Raw genomic sequence first — 21812 nt, 5'->3', positions numbered from 1 at the left:
TCCCAATATATTATTTCTTGATTTGATGATTTTCTTAGGACTCAGATGTGGGGTTTCCAGGTAGATATATTTATATAGTCACTTTTCCCCACATTTTTTGGATTAAGACTACTAGAGAAAGATATATCTCAAGAAATGTATTTAGGGAGTCAAAAGTGCATCACAGGAAGTTTAGTTGGGTCCCTTGTTGGCTTCTTAAAAATACATATTTTTTAAACAAAGGAAAAACAGGAAAGGCTATTTTTATATAAAGTCTGTTTTATCTGTTTTAAAAGTTGTTTTACAAAGTAGATATTTATTCAATGCCTTCCTGTAAAATACATAATGATTGTTTTACTTAAATGTTCTAGTATACCCAATGGTTTACAAAATATTTCTTTGTATTCATTTACCTCTTACAAACAATAATCTACTGTTACTATATTTTATTCCTATTTTCTTCTTTATATTTACTTATTTTATTTTATGTGTATTAGTGTTTTGATTACATGCATGTATGTGTACCAAGTATGACCAGTACCAATGAAAATAAAACTGTGTCAGATATCCTGGAAATAGTGTTATGGATAGTTGTGAACCACGATATGTTGAAAAGAAACAAATCTGGGTCTTCTACAAGGTCAGGAAGTGCTTGTAACCACTTAGTCATCTCTAAAATTTCTATGTTATGTTTCTTTATAAAATTCTGATTGATGTCCATTGTATTAAATTCTCAAATAATTAGTGAAAATATTATGTTGAGGACAAACTGGATCAGAGGGTCATATAGGCCCACAAGAACTACAGGTGGGCCACATGCCCAAACCTTAGCAACTCCCTTGGTAACTCCTAGCTTTTCCCAATATCTCCCCCCTCCTCATGGCCATATACCACCCTCCAACTATGGCAGAGACCCCCCTTCACAACCAGAAAGCACTCCAGTTGCCAATGTTCAAGTCCTCAAATCGATAGGAGACTGTCTGCTGAAGCAGAGGGCCACACAAGCCAGAAGACCAGAGAGGAAACAGAAACAAACAAACAAAAAAGGACTGAATTCAACAAAGACAAACTCATAAATCAAACCTAATCCTATGATCAGCTCAAATGCAGATGCCTAGATGGCATCTTAAAACTCAATCAACAAAAGCCAAAGCAATACATAAATACCAGAGCCCAGTTATTTCACTATAGCAAATTTTGAATAGCCCCAACACATCCGGAGCACAAGAAAAAGACCTTAAAGTCAACTTTATGCACATGCCAGATGTACAAAAAGAGGAAATGAATAAATACTTTAAAGGAATTTAGGAAACAACACTTAATAACCTGGAGAAAATAAATAAATTCCTTAAAGTAAAGAAAAAATCCAACAGTTGTCATATCCACTTCTGCTAGACTGTGTCTTTTTATAGGTGAATTGAGTCCACTGATATTAAGAAATATTAATGACCAGTGATTGTTAAATCCTATTATTTTTTGATGGTAGTATTTGTGTGTTTCTCTTCTTTGGGGTTTTTTGGTGTAAAGTTATCTGTTGCATGTGTTTTCATGAGTGTAGCTATGCACATTGGGTTAGAGTTTTCCTTCTAGTACTTTCTGTAAGGCTGGGTTTGTCGCTAGATAGTGTTTAAATCTGGTTTTGACATGGAATATCTCCTTTCTCCGTCTATGATGATTGAATGCTTTAGTGGGTATAGTAGTCTGATGCCATTCATGATCGCTTAGTGTCCTACAGCACATGTGCCCATGACCTTCTTGCTTTCAGGGTTTCCACTGAGAAGTCGGGAGTAATTCTAGTAGATATGCCTTGATATGTTTACTGGGCCTTTTGCCTTTGTAACTCTTAATATTCTTTATTTATTCTATATGTTCAATGTTTTGACTATTATGTGGTAAAGGAACTTTTTTAGTCCAGTTTATTTGGTGTTCAGTAAGCATCTTGCATCTTTATAGGCATATCCGTCTTTAGGATGGGAAAGTTTTCTTCTATATTTTGCTGAATATATTTTCTGTTCCTTTGAGCTGGAGTTCTCCTGCTTCTTCTATCCCTGTTATTCTTGGGATTGGTCTTTTTGTGGTACTCCAGAGTTCCTAGATATTTTGTGCAAAGAATTTGTTGGATTTAACATTTTTTGTTCACTGATGAATCTATTTCCTCTATCATATCTCCAAATCCTTAATAAAAAAATGTAGTTACTTATTCATTGTATCTGCATATGTGTGCCTGAGTATGGCACTTAAGGAGCTGATCAACATCCTTAGCCATCAGGGAAATATAAATGAAAAAAGTAACTCTGAGGTACCATCTTATACCAGTCAGAATGACTAACGATCAAAACCATTGATGATAGCTTATGCTGGAGAGGGTGCAAAGTAAGGGGAACATTTTTACATTGCTGCTGGGGGTTAAAACTTGTGCAGCCACTTTGGAAATAAGTATGGTGGTTTCTCAAAAATATTGAAAATCAACCTACCTCAAGACCCCAGCAGTACCACTCTGGGCATATATACCCAAAGATACTCAATCATACTATAAGGACATTGGCTCAACTATGTTTGTAGCAGCATTATTTGTAATATCCAGGATGTTAAAAAAAAACCTAGATGCACCTCAACTAAAGAATGGATAATTATATGCAAATGTGGTACATTTTCACAGCAGACTACTAACTCAGTGATAAAAATTAATGACATTTTGAAATTTGCATGCAAATGGATGGGACTGGAAAAAGCATCCTGAGTGAGGTAGCCCAGACCCAGAAAGAAATATGCTATGTACTTACTCATAAATGGATATTAGATGTAAAGCAAAGGATAACCAGCCTATAGTCCCTGCCTCAGAGGAGCTAGGTAACAAGGAGAACCCTAAGAGAAATATGCATGGATCCCCAGAAAGTAAAAATAGACAGATCTCCTGATAACTTTTGGAGCAGTGAGGTGGGGGAAGAAGGGATGGTAGAAGTAGTGAAGGAGAGGAGATGGGAGGAAGCATGGGAGCATGAGGGAACAGAACAGTTGATATGAGGAAGGACAGAGAGGAAAGAGATGTCTTGATGAGGGAGACATTATGGTGCTACCAAGAAACCTGGCACTTGGAAAATTCCTAGAATTTCACAAGAATGAACCTCATGTGGGAGTCCCTTCATTATGTTGCAAATATGCTTTATTGCCACTGGTTAAAAAAGTAGATGCATTCAGCCAATGGCTTAACAGAATAAAGCCTGGTAGAAAATCCAAAACAGAGATGGAGAGAGAGAGAGGAGACAGAGTCGGAGGAGACACTAAGTAGCTGCCAAAGGAAACAGGACACCCAGGAACCTTACTGGTAAACCACAAGACTTGTGGTAAAATATAAAATAATAGAAATGGGTAATTTAAGATGTAAGAGGTAGCTAGAAATATGCATAAACTATTGACCAAAAATATTACAATTAATATAGTTTCTGTGTGATCATTTGGGTCTGAGCAGCTTCCACCTACAGAATTCTGTGCAAACAAGGGCTAACAACAACTGTATAAAACTTCGAGAGAGCTTGGAAAAAATCTAGACACAAAAGAAAAGAGTTGCATGGTTTTTTGGTAGCAGCATTTTCTTGGATGGGCTCCTGTTTGCTAGAAGGAAGTAGAGGCACAGTCCTTTAAGAGAAAGCTTCTTGAGTCAGCAGTAGCAGCAAATCTTCATGACTCCTTTAAGAAGGCTTTCTGTTCCTGCTAGTTGCATTAAACAGTTTCTTGCTCTTTCAGGAGGCTGAGCACTTAAATGGAATCTGTGAACAACATGTACAAGTTGCATTAATGATGACACAGCCTATGTGATTCTGGAACTGGGGCAATATGCATGGCTATCAGAGGCAGTAAATAGGCCTCTGCAACATTGGGACTGGACAGAGGCAACAAGCAGGGCCATGGAGTTGGTCCTAGCATGCCTACTTAACATTAAAAAAGGATGTTTCTTGTCAAAACCAATACACATGAAATATTAAACTTGTGGGAAAAGAATAGAGTAAGAAAAAATAATAAGATGGACTATACAAGGAGAGTCTGGATTATGTATATTATTGCATTTAATTTTAATTTTTTTACTAGAGAGAGATATTTGATTATGGGGACTGCTAGATAAGCCAAACATATATACTTTAAAGATATCTTGACTTCAAAATTTGGGTCTATCGCATATGTTGCTTTAGAAAAGAATTCTGCTTTTCTTTCACAGAGGATGAGAAACCTGTGGATTCCTGCCAAACTAATGAGGTTTGATGAACCAAGAACCTCAGGAAGGTCTCCACAAAACCCCAAAATTCCTCTTACCCAACAAAAAGCAGGAAGCAGGTTGGGTGGGGGTAGAGAGGTAGGGGGCGGTAGTCGGGGGAGTGCTGGTCGGGTGGTGGAGAAGGAGGATGGGCAGCGAATCACTTATAAATGCTCCGAAGCAGGACCCGAAGCCCAAATTCCAGGAGGGCGAGCGAGGTGCTGTGCTTTCATGGGCCCCTTCTCTAGAAGCAAAGTGTTGTAAAGGTTGCCATAAAGGACAAAACAGATGAAATACTTTATCCATTACAGTGGTTTGGAACGAAAATTGGAATGAATGGAATCCAGAAAAGCAGAGTTCTCAAATATGTGGACAACAATTTGCAAAAAACAGCGAGAGCTTCAAAAGGCCAAATCAGGAAACAATATGCAGCGGGCAAGATGAGAGGGCTGCTCCAGGAAAGAAAGACATCTGGTCTGCAGCAGAAAAATGTTTGAAGTGAAACCAAGAAGAACAAGCAGAAAACACCCTGGAAATGGAGATGGTGGCAGTACCAGTGAGACACCTCAGCCTCCTAGGAAGACGAGAGCCCGGGTAGATCCTACAGTTGAAAATGAAGAAACATTCATGAACAGAGTTGAAGTTAAAGTCAATTATTCAGAAGAGCTGGAACCATGGCTTGTTTGACTGGACCTGGGACTTTGATCACCAGAAAAAAAGGCAGCTTTTTTATCTTCTTGCTAAGAAGAATGTGGATCTCCATTTTGGAGGATTATGCAAAATTATAAGAAATCTCGAGGAAATACAGATAATAAGGAGTATGCCGTCAATGAGGTTGTAGCAGGGATAAAGGAGTACTTCAATGTAATGCTGGGCACTCAGCTGCTCTACAAATTTGAGAGACCACAGTATGCTGAAATTCTTGCAGATCATCCTGATGCACTCATGTCCCAGGTGTATGGAGCATCACACTTACTGAGATTATTTGTGCGAATTGGAGCAATGTTGGCCTATACACCTCTAGATGAGAAAAGTCTTGCTTTATTACTGAACTATCTACATGATTTCCTCAAGTACCTGGCGAAGAATTCTGCAACCTTGTTCAGTGCCAGTGATTATGAAGTGGCTCCTCCTGAGTACCAGCGGAAAGCTGTGTGAGAGGGCGTGCCCTCTCCCGCTCGTGCTTGGATCTCTGTAAACAGTTTGGTTCTTAGTCCTTCTCTTGTACAAATGATGTACTTTGAAGATGCGTTAGTATGTAACAGAATTGATGTTTGTTTCCTCTTTGATTTTAAGCAGAGAAAATAAAGGGGTCGCTGCTGCCTTTTTCCTTTCTTTTTTTTCATTCAAAGTTTCTACCAGTGTATTCAGTGATGGACAGCAGAGGGACATGCTGTAGAGTGTTTTATTGCCTAGTTGATAAACTGCTTTTGAATGCTGGTGGTTCTGTTCCTTTGACACTACGCACTTTTTTTTCTTTATGTTTTTTTTATAAAAAATTTCCATCTCCTCCCCTCCTCCTCCCCCTTCCCCTCCTCCCTTCCACCCATACCCCCACTCCCTCCCTCTCCAAGACAAAGAGCCATCAGGATTCCCTTCACTATGTAAGTCCAGGTCATCCCAGCTCCCCCTATAAGTCCAGGAAGGTGAGCAACCAAACTGACAAGGCTCACAGTGAAGCCCGTCCATGCTGTAGAGTTCAAGCTCATCGCCGTTGTCCTTGGTTCTCAGTCCTCCTCTACCGACAGCCACAATTCAGAGAGTCCGGTTTGGTCCCCTGTTCCATCAGGTCCCATCCAACTGAACTTGGTGGTCTCCCTTTAGATCTGTCCCAACCGTCTCAATGGGTAAAGCACTCCTCATGTTCCTGACTTCCTTGCTCATGATCTCCCTCCTTTGCTCCTCATCAGGACCTTGGAGCTCAGTCCGGTGCTCTATGTGGGGCTCTGTCATTTTTTCCATCCAATGCCAGGTGAAGGTTCTATGGTGATATGCAAGATATTCATTGAGTATGGCAATAGGATCTGGACATTTCTGGTACCCCTCTCTCCTCAGCTGCCAAGGAACTAGCTGGGGGGCATCTTCCTGGACACCTGGGAACCCTTCTAGAGTCAAAGACCTTGACACTATGCACTTTTATATATGTGTAAGTGCTCTATGACCAAAGTGCCTCTGATTCCTAGTGCCAAAGGTTCACTTCAGTGTATATAAACTGAACACTCATCCATCTGTGCTTTTTTTTTTTAATGGTGCTTAAAGAGCCCATCCTTTGCAATTCATCCATGGTGTTTCCTTAGGCATTTTATCTTTGCTTTAATTGTTAAAGAATGGTGGCTTGTTTCATGGGTTTTGTATTTGTGTCTAATGCATGTTTTAACATGATAGATGCAATGCATCGTGTAGCTACAGTTTTATGGAAAAGTCAATCTTATAGGAGTTCTTTTTCAGATCTTCAATAAATTTTTTCTTTAAATTTCAAAAAAAGCAGGAAGCAGTTTGGAGAGAACTATGTCCAAATTTCCAAATATTGTTTACGAATGTTTGTTTACATTTAAAGGAGAATATGATATAGAGACAAATATTTTTCATTGGTATGGATCTTGATTTAGATACAAATTTAAGGTCAATTTTTATTATATGTATATTTCTGCTCTTGATTAAGCTTTTATGTTTGTGCAACTCATTTAAAAAATTTAATGTACAATTAACAAATATAGGTTAGTAGATAGTCCATGTATAATAGTCAAACTTGTAGCTTGTTAGTTAGGTTTTCCTAGATGTACAGAGATATAGTTCAGAAGGAGAGTTATTCTTCAAACATTTCAAAGACTAACAGAATATGGCATTTAACATTTTAAGAACTTAGGACTTTTCATGATAATGGGTCTCATTTGCTCCTGGCAGAACCAATTTACTTCAAGATGATGATGGGCATCAAAGAGGCTCCTTATGGAGTTTGTAGCTATTGGGCAAGAAACTGCTCTTGCCTGGACTGCTTGACCAGTATGTTGTATAAACCTGGAACATGCAGGATCCAAAGGAAAATAATTGCTGAAGTTTGGCCTAAAGAAGTGAGACAATCCTTCAGGGTTCCTGCTTGATAAAGAGTCTGCAAGACATTCTTCTGCCGGATACAGAGAAAGTGACTGATAAACTAACAATATAGGCAGAACTGTATTTTGAAATTTCATGCTTCATGAATAGTCTGCTGTATAGTATGGGCATGGAGGCTGAAGGTGGATGCTGAACAATTACAGAGGAACTTTGGGTGACTGTACAGGTACCAAGATGTCTCTGTCAATTCTGGACTTTTGGAAGTTGCTTACCATGCACTTCCTCCTGTTTACTTAGGTAATATTATATTCCTTCTGGAGTCTTGATGGAGTTGAAGAAAGATAATTATAAAAGATAAATTAGATATAAAAACTTGAGATTCAGAAAGATAGGATAAATGATAGAATATTTTAACTTAATTTGTCAAATGTAAGTGCAACTAAATAATGTAACAATAATTCTTGCCTTATAGCTGTTTTGTTATATGTACTTTTACTGTGTTAAGTTAAAGCCTCCCTTTTATTTAGAGAGAAAAGGGGAGGTTAGTTATGGGTTTCCCCTCTGTATGCTATGAATATTTTCTGTTGCGATTGGTTAATAATAAAACTGCTTTTGGCCAATGGCTTAACAGAGTAAAGCCAGGTGGAAAATCTGAACAGAGATGCATAGAGGGAGTAGAGCAAAGTCGAGGAGACTGCATGTAGCTGCCAAAGGAGACAGATCCCAGGAACTTTACCAATAAACCTCAAGCCTCATAGTAAACTATAAAAATAATAGAAATGCATTAATTTAAGATGTAAGAGTTATTTAGAAATATGCTTAAGCTATTGACCAAAAGTATTACAATTAATATATTTTCTGTGTGATTATTTTGGGTCTGGGTGGCTGAGAAATGAATGAAGAGTCTCTGCCTACAAAATACCCCCAGCTAAGACCGAAAGAACTAGTGAGAAAGTTCCTTAACTATCTTCCTCTGCAAGTAGGCTAATAAAATACCTTAATTGTCATCATAGAACCTTCAACCAGGAAAACGATAAAAGCAGATGTAGAGATCCATAGGGAAGTTCTGGGCTGAGCTCACAAACACCAGTCAAAGAGAGGGAGGAGCAATAATTTGAACCAAGGTGCTAAGATCATAATGTGTATATCCACTGAAACAGCTTACCTGAGATAATGGAGAAGATCACTCATTCTGGACTGACATCAGGAGAACCAGCATAAACCAAACTAGGCCCTCTGAATTTGGGTGACAGTTATCTGGCTGGGACAGTCTGTGCTGCACTGTCATGGGACCAGAATTTATCCCTACTGCTTGAACTGGCTTTTTGGAATCCATTCTTTTTGGAGGGGACACATTGTTTAGCTAAATATGTGGGGGGCAGCCTGGCCCTGCCTCAAAATTATATGTCATAACTTGTTGACTCCCCATGGGAAGCCTTAGAATCTCTGAGGAGTGGAATGGGGTGAAGTAGGGGGAAAGTGGAGGGAGCCATGGGATGGGTAGGAGTGGAACTGGGATTGGTATGTAAAATGAGAAAAGATTATTTCTTAAAAATAAATTAATTAAAATCAAACAACAGTTTCAGGAAATGAATAAAAGTATTCAAGTCCTGAAAATAAAAATAAAGCAATAAATAAAACAAAATCTAGATAATTCTGGAAACTAAAAATCTAGGAAAATAAACAGGAAACTGCAGTCAAGCTTTACCACAGAATACAAGAAACATAAGAATCATAGATGTTAAAAATAGTAGTAGAAGAATAGACATATCAGTAAAATAGAATGCTAAATCTAAAAAAAAAATCCTGACAAAAACCATCCAGGAACAATGGAACAATATGAAAACACTAAAACAAAGAAAAATAGGAAGGGAAGAAAGAGAAGAATTCAAGCTCAAAGGTTTAAAATATATTTAAAATATATTATCAATAAATTAATAGAAGAAAATTTTTATAACCTGAAGAAGGAGATACCTATAAAGGTTTAATAAACATACTGAGCACTAGATAGTTTGGGCCAGAAAAAAAAAAACCCTTTGCCAGATTGTAATCAAAGAACTAAAGATACAGAAAAAAGAAAGAATATTAAAAGCTGCAATAAAAAGGACTAAGTAACATATAAAGGCAGACCCCTTAAAATTAAACAGGACTTCCAAAAAGAGACTCTAAAAGTGGCATAGAGAGATATCCCACAGACTTTAAAGATCATAGCTGCCAGTCCAGATTAATTGACCCCCATAATCCCATAATTCAATAAGCTTATGAAGAGTACTTCTATTAGAAAGTGTGGTTTGTTAGAGAGGGTGTGGCCTTGTTGGAGGAAGTTTGTCACTGTGGGGGAAGGTTTTGTGGTTTTATATTCTCAGGATACTACCCAGAATGTCACTTTATTTCCTGTTGCCTGCAAAATGTAGCAATCATAGCTTCAGCATCACCTTTGCTTGCACACCATCATACTCCCTGCCATGGTGATAACTGACTGAACCTCTGAAACTGTAAGCATTCCTTTCTCAATTAAATGTTTTCTTTAAAAGTTGCCATGATCGCCGGGCGGCGGTGGCGCACGCCTTTAATCCCAGCACTCGGGAGGCAGAGGCAGGCGGATCTCTGTGAGTTCGAGACCAGCCTGGTCTACAAGAGCCCGTCCATGAAGAAGAAACCCAGGATAGCCAAAAAAATCTTATACAATAAAGGTTCTTCTGGAGGCATTACCATCCCTGACTTCAAACTCTATTACAAAGCTACAGTATTGAAAACAGCTTGGTATTGGCATAAAAACAGAGAAGTTGACCAATGGAATCGTATAGAAGACCCGGATCTTAAACCACAAACCTATGAACACCTGATTTTTGATAAAGGAGCCAAAAGTACACAATGGAAGAAAGAGGGCATCTTCAACAAATGGTGCTGGCATAACTGGATGTCAACCTGTAGAAGAATGAAAGTAGATCCATATATATCACCATGCACAAAACTCAAGTCCAAATGGATTAAAGACCTCAATATTAATTTGAACACATTGAGCTTGATAGAGGAGAAAGTGGGAAGTACTCTACAACAAATGGGCACAGGGAACCGTTTCCTACGCATAACCCCAGCTGCACAGACTTTAAGGGCAACATTGAATAAATGGGACCTCCTGAAGTTGAGCAGCTTCTGTAAAGCAAACGACATTGTCACTAAGACACAAAGGCAGCCTACTGACTGGGAAAAGATCTTCACCAACCCTGCAACTGACAAAGGTCTGATCTCTAAAATATATAAGGAACTCAAGAGACTAGACGGTAAAATGCCAATTAACCCAATTAAAAAATGGGGCGCTGAACTGAACAGAGAATTCTCAACAGAAGAAGTTCGAATGGCCAAAAGACACTTAAGGTCATGCTCAACCTCCCTAGCTATCAGGGAAATGCAAATCAAAACAACTCTGAGATATCATCTTACACCTGTCAGATTGGCTAAAATCCAAAACACCAATAATAACCTTTGCTGGAGAGGTTGTGGGGTAAGGGGTACACTCATCCATTGCTGGTGGGAATGCAAACTTGTGCAACCACTTTGGAAAGCAGTGTGGCGGTTTCTCAGGAAATTCGGGATCAACCTACCCCAGGACCCAGCAATTCCACTATTGGGAATCTACCCAAGAGATGCCCAATCATACAACAAAAGCATATGCTCATCTATGTTCATAGCAGCATTATTTGTAATAGCCAGATCCTGGAAACAACCTAGATGCCCTTCAGTGGAAGAATGGATGAAGAAACTGTGGAATATATACATGCTAGAATACTACTCAGCGGTAAAAAACAATGACATCTTGAATTTTGCAGGCAAATGGAGGGAAATAGAAAACACTATTCTGAGTGAGGTAACCCAGACCCAAAAAGATGAACATGGGATGTACTCACTCATAATCGGTTTCTAGCCATAATTAAAGAACATCGAGCCTATAAATTTGGGATCCTTGAGAAGATAATAAGAAGGTGAACTCCCAAAAAAAGATATAGTAATCCTCCTGGATATTGGAAGTAGACACGATCGCCAGGCAAAATTGGGAACTTGAGGGTTGGGCAAGACTGGGCCAAGGGAAGATGGGGAGAGAAAACTGTGAAGGGGAGAATGGGGGGAGCTCGGAGGAATGGGGTGCTTGGGATATAGGAAGGGTGGATACGGGAGCAGGGAAGCATATATCTTAATTTAAGGAGCTACCTGAGGGTTGTCAAGAGACTTGACCCTAGAGGGGTTCCCAGGTTTTCAGGGAGACGCCCCCAGTTAGTTCCTTGGGCAGCTGAGGAGAGGGAGCCTGAAAAGGCCAGTTCCTATAGCCATACTGATGAATTTCTTGCATATCACCATAGAACCTCCACCTGACGATAGATGAAGAAAATGACAGAGCCCCACATTGGAGCACCGGACTGAGCTCCCAAGGTCCTGATGAGGAACAGAAGGAGAGAGAACATGAGAAAGAAAGTCAGGACCGTGAGGGAACCTCCATCTGGCGACAGATGAAGAAAATGACTAAGCCCCACATTGGAGCACTGGACTGAGCTCCCAAGGTCCTGATGAGGAGCAGAAGGAGCGAGAACATGAGGGAGAAAGTCAGGAACGAGAGGGGTGCGTTCACTCATGGAGACGGTGGGACAGAACTAATGGGAGATCACCAACTCCAGTTGGAATGGAACTGATGGATCATGCGACCAAACCCGTCTCTCTGAATGTGGCCAACAGCGGGGGCTGACTGAGAAGCAAAGGACAATGGCTCTGGGCTCTGATTCTTCTGCATGGACGGGCTCTGTGGGAGCCTTCTCAGCTTGGTCGATCACCTTCCTGGACCTGGGGGGAGTTGGGAGGACCTTGGTCTTAGCATAGAGTGGGGAACCCTGATGGCTCCTTGGCCTTGAGAGGGAGGGATGGGAGGTATGCGTGGAGGGGAGAGGAGGGAAGGGGGAAAAGGAGGGGAGGGAAGGGGGAGGAGGAGGGGAGGGAGGGGGGAGGAGGAGGGAAGGAGATGGAAATTTTTAAATATAAAAAATAAAAAAAAAAAAAAAATGGAATTCTAATAAAGCCCTAATATGATTAAAAAAAAAAAAAAAAAAAAAGGGAAAAGAATTAACAATTCATATTCCTCAAAAGAAAAATCTATCATGATTATATTTTAGTTATTAATATTTGTGCTCTAAACACAGATGTATCTACATATATGAAATAAAAATTACTAAAGCTTAAATCATATGTTGACTCTCACACATTGATAGTGGGAAACTTTAATGCCATACTCTCACCAAAAGACTGGTAATCCAGCCAAAAACTAAGCAGTGAAATACTGGATTTAACAGACATTATAAACCAAATGATCGATTCCCAATTTTCTGAGAAACCACCATACTGATTTCAAGAGTGGTTGTACAAGTTTACATTCCTACCAGCAATGGATGAGTGTTTCCTTTACTCCACATCCTCTCCTGTATAAGCTATCATTGGTGTTTTTGATTTTAGCCATCCTAACTGGTGTAAGATGGTATCTCAGAGTTGTTTTGCTTTGCATTTCCCTGATGGCTAAAGATGTTGAACATTTCTTTAGGTGTCTTTTGGGCAATTGAGATTCTTCTGTTGAAAATTCTCTGTTTAGCTCTGTACCCTATTTTAATTGGGTTATTTGGAATTTTGATGTCTAATTTCTGGAGTTCTTTATATATTTTGAATATCAGTCCTCTTTCTGATGTGGGGTTGATGAAGATCTTTCCCCAATCAGTAGCTGCTTCTTTGTCTTATTGACTGTATCATTTGCTTTACAGAAACTTCTCAGTTTCAGGAGGTTCCATTTATTTACTGTTGCTCTCAGAGTTTGTGCCATTTGGGGTTATATTTAGAAAGCAGTCTCTTGTGCTCATGTATTGAAGGCTACTTCCCACTTTCTCTTCTATCAGGTTTAGAGTACTCAGATTTATATTGTGGCCATTAACCCATTTGGATTTGAGTTTTGTATATGGGGATAGATATGGATCTATATTCATTCTTCTACATGTTGACATCTAGTTATGCCAGCACCATTTGCTGAAGATGCTGTATTTTTTCCACTATATAATTTTAGCTTTTTTGTCAAAAATTAGGTGTTCATAGGTGTATGAATGAATATCTGAGTCTTTTATTCAATTCCATTAGTCGACCTGTATGTTTTTATGCCACTACCAAGCTGTTTTCATTGCTATAGCTCTAGAATAGAGCTTGATGTTAGAAATGGTGACGCTCCCAGTTTCCTTTATTGTACAGGATTGTTTTGGCTATCCTGGGATTTTGTTTGTTTTTCCATATGAAACTGATTTTTTTTCTTCCAAGGTCTCTGAAGAATTGTGTTGGGATTTTGATGGAGATTGCATTGAATCTATAGATTGCTTTTTGTAGAACTGCCATTTTTTATGTAAATCCTACTTATCTAATAGCATGGGAAATCTTTCTACTTTCTGGTATCTTCTTCAGTTTCTTTCTTCAAAGACTTAATGGTCTTGGAAAACAGGTCTTTCACTTCTTTTGTTAATGTTATCCCAAGATATATTTTGTTATTTGTGGCTATTGTGAAGGGTGATGTTTCTCTGATTTTTCTCAGCTTCTTTGTCATTTGTATATAGGAGGGCTACTGCTTGTATCCTGACACATTACTGAATGTGTTTGTCACCTGTAGGGATCCCTAATAGAGTTTTTGGGGGTCACTTATGTATACTATCATATCATCTGCAAAGAGTGAATGTTTGAATTATTCCCTTCCATTTTGAATCCCCTTGATCTTCTTTTGTTGTCTTATTATTTGAGTGAGCCAGAACTTCAAGACCTATGTTGAATAGATATGGAGAGAGAGGACAACTTTTTCTTGTTCCTGATTTTAGTGGTATTGCTTTGAGTTTCTCTACATTTAACTTGATGTTTGCTGTTGGCTTGCTGTATATTGCTTTCATTATGTTTAGATAAGTCCATTGTATCCCTGATCTCTCCAAGACCTTTATCATTAAGGGGTGTCAGTTTTTTTCAAATGCCTTTTCAGCATCTATTGACATTTTTTCTTTCAATTTATTTATATGGTGGATTACATTGATATATTTTCATATGTTGAACCATCCCTGTATCACTAGGATAAAGCTGACTTGGTCATGATGGATGAGTTTTTTGATGTGTTTTGGATTCGGTTTGCCAGTACTTTAGAGTATTTTTGCATCCATGTTCATGAGTGAGATTGGTCTGTAATTCTCTTTCATTGTTGAGTCTTTGTGTGAGAATAGGAGGGACGAGATGCAAGAGATGGATGGAGGAAGAGAGTGCAGTAAAAGATGACTAGAATTGGAGGACACTGGGTGGTGGGAAACCTAGTGCAGTGGAAACTCCCTGGAGTCTATGAGGGTGATCCTAGCAAGGACTCCTATTAATGTGGTATAAGAACCCTGAACCATTCATCTTCTGCAGATATGGTTTCTAATGGTGGACCTGGAACACCAAACAGCACCAAACAGACCCCAAAACCATGCAAGATGTGATGGGGTAATGGTGACACAGATGAGCCAAACCCACATCAAACATGGCCTTGATGCCTTGGAATGAGATACTGGATATCTCATAAACCTAGAGTAGAAGCAAACATGACAATCAAAATATCATCAAAATAATTCCTATTAGTGCCTATTAAAATTATTTTCAGAGAGGCTTCCTCTGACAGTTGACTGTAGCAGATGCAAATACCTACAGCCAAACACTAGGCATAGAGAGAGAGCCCAAGTGGAGGTCTTCATTGGAGTCCTTCCCAATCAGCTTAGAGGAATCTCATACAGAAGAGTGGGGAATGAATTCCTGCACAATAGAGTCGTTAAGAACCCCAGGAGAAAATGGCCCACTGTGTGAAATTGAGCAGGGCTCAAGGGGGCTTATGGAAACAGAAGCACCAATCACAGAGTCTACACAGGTCTGTGGTAGAGACTCTGCATATGTTATGATTATTGGCTTGGTGTTTGGAAGGGATTCCTGGCAGTGAGAGTGGGCATAGGAGTGGGAGTGTCTCTGACTGTTTTGTCTGCTTTTGGGACCCTTTTTCTCCTACTAGATTGATTCACCCAACCTTGATGTGAGGGTTTGTATCTGTTTATATTATGTGTTATACCATGTTGATGTCCCTGGAAGGCCTGTGCTCTTCTAGGCAGAGACAGACAGGGGTGTGGAGTTTATCTGGGAGAAAGAGTATGTGCAGGGACTGTGAGGAGTGGAAGGAGGGGAAACCACAGTCCCAATGTATTATATAGGAAAAAACTGAAAATTAAAAAAGACTGTGGCTTATATTACTGAATGAAATGCTCTGAAAGTGGTGGTAAACAAGGGACAAGCTGGAACTATAATGTTAAAGGCCCATTTAACTTGAGTTGTGTATTAAAAATGAGTATGAAAATGAACAGACATAATAAAACTGTCTCAAAACCAAGAATTATTATCTTTTACATATTAACTCTGCTTACACTAAAGTAGATCTTAGATCTTAACACCAGAGGTCATTAAACTAGGGCTCATAAGTCAGCAGTCTGGTTTTATGACTAAAATGTTCTTAGACTTGTCACATGTACTTATTTACATGAAATTCACCTGCTTTTGTACTGCAGATTGTGCAATAGCACTCAATCATAAAGTATTTACTATTTGACTATTTAATTAAAACATTGTTGGTCCCTATTCCTGAGTATTATGTCAATGAGGATTCTGAAATTATATTTCAGCTTCATGATTATTATAATTACCATGAGCAAGGAAAGGTGATCATTGCTCTTATATAGCTGCAAGTAAACTGTCACTTGTTGATGAAACTGACACTTTCATTTGCTATGTATTATCATGGATAGTTGGATCCTTAGATTTCTTTCTGAAAATCTCAGGTTAACTTAGCAATAAAAAATGCATGTGTTTTAATTCATATTAATGTATCAGAGCTTCATTTTATGGTGAGTTAATTCTAGTAATACTGATAGAAAAATGTTTTCCTTTGTTCATATTTGTAATGAGATGATCATCATTTTTAATCTGATATTACCTACTACTCCATTTATTTTTTAAGATGAGGGAATGGGGTTCCCCTAAGAAGTCTACAAATTCCACACACCTAACAACTTTTCACATGTATTATAAAACCCAAGCATAAGACCAGACACAGTACTTCCCAGAATTTCATGAAAAATACATTTATGAAGCCAGCTCAGCAGGTAAAGGTACTTGCCATGCAAACTTGGAGACCTGAGTTTATTTGATCTTCAGAATCTGAGTTAAAGGAGAGGATATGAACCAATATCATGATTGTCTTCTGTCTGCCACACAGATATGGTTGCAAATGCACCCACAAATACATTCCATACTCACACAAAAAATATGAGAAAAATTTAAAAGGCATTTATGGAAGCATAGTTTCTAATATAACAATGCAAGGTATCAGTGAATAAATAAGAATCCAGGACTCACCATACTGGTAGCCTTCCAGTTAAGCAATCTGAAGCAAGGCATTCCTGATGGGCAAATTAAAGAAGCAATAACACCTAGATGTGAACAATGTTAGCTATAAAAATGACCTGATTATCATGATATGATCATTGATTCAATATTGACATGACTTTTATGGGAAAAATCAAACACTTTCTGAATGTAGTTTAGCCCTACTCTGCTAGATAGAACCAACATCTGGCACTGTTAACAGGGCAATGAACTGGTTGCTAGATAAGACATAGGTCCTTGGGTAGTACCTATTACCATTCTTCTGCTGAATGGTATTAAAATGACTTCTAATGACTTATTGCTATACTCATAGATCAATGCATTACTGAACTATTGTCAGAGAAGCTTCTTAAAAAATGGCAATTAGCACAGAGATCACAGCCAGTCACCATGTAGAGAATAAGGGACTCTGCAGTGTTGAGCCCCAAATGGGTTATTTTTATCATATACTTCTCCTAAAGGCTAGAAGATATTTAATGAAGAGGGCACAGGAAAAAATGTAAGAGATAGAAGTAGTTGAAAATATCTAAGAAAACAGAGTTTCATAGACACAATGAAACATTGTACCTATGAACTCACAACAGTTCAGGTACAAAAGAATATAAATGACATGAGCAAATTCAAGACAGACAATATTCCAGTGTGGTGACTAAAAGGTAGACACAAAGTCCTACCTCTAGCTGAGGAGCTATCAGCATTTGATTGTTGCTTAGCAAATAAAAGTTGACTTCCTTTAATCATTAGTGTGACACTTGGTACTGTTATCACTGTCCAATGCAGGCACCATACCCATAACAGTTGAGCAACTCAAGTTGGATTCCACAGGTTAAAAAAGAAGAAACCTTGATGTTCAGTAGGTAGGAAGGTTAGGGTAGAGAGAATAGATAAGGGATGTATTGGGAAAGTAAGAGGGGATATGATTAAATTATATTGTAATAAATTCTTAAATAAGGATTCAAAATATTTTTTAAAACAAGGATTTTTTTTTTTAGTTTTTACTTTCACTCATGTTCCAAATATATAGACTGTTTGGTATGTCACATATCTACTAAGTAGAAAGTACTGGCCAACTTTGCATGCATGCACTAACAGAATAATAACACTATCTTAAATACTACTATCTTTATAATAATATGCTTAAGGATCATTTAGTGATAATTGACTAATTTACAAAATACATCCATTTTGTTAAGCTTTGGCTGAGTACATGAGTATTAAATAATAGAAGATTCTTTACCACTCTGCACATGTCCACAAATAAAGTGCCAGAAGTATTAATTTTGGTGCTATAAATAAATTTTAGCAAGTATGAAAACTTGCAAATATTGAGTCCATGGATGAGAACAAACTGCATTTATAAACACATAGACATAGATATAGTCACAGCCATAGAGAAATAAACAGACACAAGGAGAGATGTAGGAAGAGAGACCTAGAGAGTGCCATAGACATAGACTGTAATGCATATAGATACAGACACATACATATATTTGTAATTACCAATGTGATCACAAATGATAGTATGTAAAATGAGATGCTTTTGTAGCATCATAATGTGAATAGAAATTACTACAAACATTAAGAAGTCATGTGTAAAAACCTATAAAACTTTAAGACTGCATATACATTGTCAGGAAACATGTTTTTAGAAATTAGTCCTAAAACCTTATTGGGGCATGGTGGCCCACACCTGTAAGACAAGCACTGAGGTAGTTGAAGAAGGAGGATGACTGCAAGTTTGAGGCAAATGGGATACAGGATGAGACACTGTCTTTAACTCCTTATCCACATAACTTACCTGGAAATTAATTGTAGAAGCAAATATTTGTAGAAGCATCTTCAATTGTGACATTACTTATAATGGACTATTATTTATAGTGAACTATTGTGCAGATGTTAAAAGAAAATGAGGTATATATAGTAAGATGGTGATAAAAAGCCTGTATTATGAAATGGATTACAGAAATTGCATTACAGTGGAAAAACTATTATATAACCTTTTAGAACATACACACATATTTATTTATTTTATGTAAATTGAATAACTAAAACATAAAAGAGGTATTTCTGCATCTTGTGCTGGGATTTGCTTTTAGATCCCTCCTCATCTTTGTCTTTCGCCAGGGTAGAGGTAGATTTGAGAGAAGGTTTTTCTGTCTTTGTAGCACAAACTGGACTCAAACTTATGAAAATCCTCCATTCTTAACCTCTCAACTATTGGGACTAGGGGTATTATCTTTGCCATTTACTGGAATTCATGGAACTACGCTTATCTTTGTCTTATTCCTCCCACATTAAGGATATTCAGTGATTTGGAATACAATGTTAGAAATTTGAAATGCAGAAAAGGATAACCTTTTGGCTCCCATTTTAACTTTGTCTCCAGGAACAGCAAAAGCTCCTGTGCTTCTAGTCTCCCTAGCCATTCAAGCCTCCCTAACCATTCTTTTTCTTCTTGGAATTATTTCCAGCTCTTCCAGTGTACTGTGGCTCTAGTTTCTATTATAAGCTCTTGGTCAACAATAATTCTTTTAATTTAAAGACTGTTTTATATATCTGCTTTCAATATTCAGTTTAGAAACCAAACTTATAAGACCTTGTAGGAAACATCCTTAATTTAAAAGTACCTAGAGAGGCTGGATATGTAGATTCGTGGCAGGAAATTTGAGTAATATGGAGAGTTATCTGGCTTCTACCTCCACCACTGTCAAAAGCACAAGCCCTGAAAAAGATCAGGACCATAAACATATAATCATTGATGAGAAGAGGTAGAAGTGGCTCATAAGGCTTTACCCCTTCCTGAGAGACTATTGACAATTAATAGCTGTTTTGGAAATATATTTTCTTCGGTCAACCTAAAAGTTACCCACATTCCAGTGATATAGTTCCTCCTACCCATGGAATAGTGTTGACCGTGTTTAGAGTCCTCATAAATGAATCAACATTAATCCCTCACAGTCAAGTCTAGATGCTTCTCTCCTGTAAGTCTAGAGTCTATCAAATCATATTAAAAAATAAAGTTAAGCTGGGCTATGATGGTACATGTCTTTAATCTGAGTACTTGGGAGGCAGCTCGAGGTCAGCCTGGTCTACACGAGCTAGTATCAGGACCAATAGGGCGGTTACACTGAGAAACCTTGTCAAAAAAAAAAAGAGAGGGAAAGGAAGGAAGGAAGGAAGGAAGGAAGGAAGGAAGGGAAGGAAGAAGGAAGGAGTCTCATTATCCACCAAATCAGTATTATAAAATATACTTGAAGTCATCCTACGAACCAAAGAATATGACAGACACTGTAATGGAAGCTCAAGAAAGAAGAAATATCACCAGAAGAGAAAATAACCAAGTATCAATTATGAAAGAATCAAACATTGTTAATTCAATAAACCATCAAGCCTCAACAAAAGAGAGAAAATTAACATAGACTCCTAAATAACTGCAAAGCACCAAAGAAAATAACAAGAATTTGTACACACCTTTTAGTAATAATCCTGAATGTGAATTGTCTTAATTATTCAAATAAAATACAAAGACTGACTGAATTTTAAAATGTGACCCAACAATTCACCATCTGCACAAAAAAATTCACAAGCAAAAATTCACAGACTGAAAATGAGTGGACAGATGAGAATATTTTAAGCAAAAGGAGTATTAAACTAATCAATAGTAGCTATATATACACTTATATCTAATAAAAATAACTTTAAGGTAAAACAAGTCCAAAGACACATAGCTTTGAAACAGGTAAATAAGTCCATCTATAAGAAATAACAAATGTAAATATATGAACAAATATCAAAGCAAAAAAAATTGCAAAATAAGCATTCCAGGACATAAAGAAAAAGAAAGTCCCAATACAATGATGTGAAGTAACTATACTTCATTTTAATCAATCATTTGTTCCTTAAGACAAAAAATCATTATGAAATAAAATTGAATTGCAGAATAGATCAGATAAACAAAGGCATGTAGAATACAACAATCCTAAGCTAAAAATTGTGCATTTTTTCTTTAAAAATTGAAATTTTTCTCAGTAGACATCATATTGTAGCCCATAGAACAATTCTTTAACGAGTAAAAAACAAAATTCCAGGTCATTGTTTTACTGTTTGGGTCACTATTTCATTTATTTTCATTGTGATGTGCATGATTTTATTCTATCTGTTCTTTTTTGGCTTGTTTCTTTTTCATTTTTCTAATGCTATAAAATTCATTATTAGGTTACTTATTGAAGTTCTCTGAATTCTTTTATGATGAATGCAGACATTAATAACTAAAATCTTCTCCCTTAGAACTACTTTTGCTGTATCTCATAGATTCATTCAGCCATATTTAGTTTCTATTCCCTTTCAATTCTAGGATTATTTTTTTCAGTTCTGTACATATATCTCCATGGTTATAACATTTTCATATAATATCACTTGTATGAATGACTTAGGGATGACCATTTAACACTCATCCAACAATTAGTGTGATTTTTACTGGAGAAGAACACCTCTCCAGCTTCCAGCTTTTCTCAGTTACCTATAGTACTTTGTGTAGAATTGAGGCCTAATAGACTTTCCCCTGTTCACTTTGGCACATTCTTTGGTACTGTCCTTGTTAGCTCACATTTGGGCAGCCATTCTTATGAGAATTTATGGGAGTATACTCTGATATTACTAGGAAACACAGTCTCCAAACAAATTTCCTGAGCCACTTGATCTTAGAATCTTTCAAGTTCTTCTTCCACAATATTTCCTTAAACCTTAGATTTTGGGGTGCTTTATAAGATGTATTCATTGGTACTATGATCCACAACTATTTGTTTTGATTGGACGTGTTTTTCAGCAGTGGTATCAGCCTTGTACAAAGAGAAGTTTCCTTGATGAGGGGTGAAAATTAGACTTATTTGTGGACAAGTGTTTATAGATTGTTGTAAGGGATTATGCTGGTTTACTAAATTAAAGTTTGCAGAGGTGATTTCCAGTACCAGGTATGATTTCCCTTTTGTTGAATGGGTCTCAAATTTAATTAGAGAGCGATTGA

At 37.6% G+C, this 21812-nt stretch overlaps 1 pseudogene; it reads left to right on the top strand.

Annotated features, from left to right (window-relative positions):
• The window catches only part of LOC119804233, a 174191-nt pseudogene extending 168805 nt beyond the window's left edge, over positions 1-5386 (top strand).
• The last annotated feature ends 16426 nt before the right edge of the window (positions 5387-21812 follow it).

This window comes from Arvicola amphibius, chromosome X, assembly GCF_903992535.2.
Source record: "Arvicola amphibius chromosome X, mArvAmp1.2, whole genome shotgun sequence".
In the NCBI taxonomy this organism is placed as follows: domain Eukaryota; kingdom Metazoa; phylum Chordata; class Mammalia; order Rodentia; family Cricetidae; genus Arvicola; species Arvicola amphibius.
The sequence above is the reverse complement of the archived record's forward strand: the minus strand, read 5'-3'. Positions and strand labels throughout refer to the sequence as shown.